Raw genomic sequence first — 792 nt, 5'->3', positions numbered from 1 at the left:
CCCATGCCGGTAAAATAATAAACAGCCCAAAGTAGCTACTCCCAAATATAAAAATGTAATTTTCATCCCTAAAATACATATTTTACAGTCACTGTTATGCACATTTATCATAAACACAGCTCAAATGCTTCCTACTAGTGTGGCCCAAAACATTTAGCAGTTTTATTACAGGTAGAATGCAAAATGTTTCAGTACAAGCATTTAAACCAAATGTAATGTATGCAATATTTCAAACCTTTAACCCACTTCAACCAATGGCAACAGTTTAAAAGCAGCCCAATTTCGTGGGGAAAAAAACTAAAGCAATCCTGCATCCAACACGAGCTGCAGAAGTCAGATTTGACTGATCACGGGTCAAAAGTAAGGAGAGATAACCGACAAGATGTTGGAGGATTTGCTCCTCAACAGATCCCGAGCTCATTGACAAATATCTTTTATCGTAGGATGTGCTCCCTTTACACAGTGCGCTCGCGATCGCGAAATCGAAAGTGAACTACGACTGCGAGCGCTCATTCAAAGGGGATTTAAATACCCCAAATATTGATAGCGGCGCCCTGATGCACGAAAATTATATACAATATTAGAATGTTTGCGGGAGCGGACACAAAAATCGTGGGAGCGGATGGGAGCGAATTGGTCAGAAAGTGAGCGCCTTAACAGATTAAGTAAAATCTTGCAGGATTCCATAAATAAACTACACAGAACCCCACTATTTGACAAATATACAATGAAAATATGATACAAAATTTAATACCTTGGAAAATGGCATTTAAGAATTTTTAATACTTTTTC

Source organism: Sinocyclocheilus grahami, unplaced genomic scaffold, assembly GCF_001515645.1.
Source record: "Sinocyclocheilus grahami isolate Dianchi unplaced genomic scaffold, SAMN03320097.WGS_v1.1 scaffold333.1, whole genome shotgun sequence".
Taxonomy (NCBI): domain Eukaryota; kingdom Metazoa; phylum Chordata; class Actinopteri; order Cypriniformes; family Cyprinidae; genus Sinocyclocheilus; species Sinocyclocheilus grahami.
Note: the sequence above shows the minus strand (reverse complement) of the source record.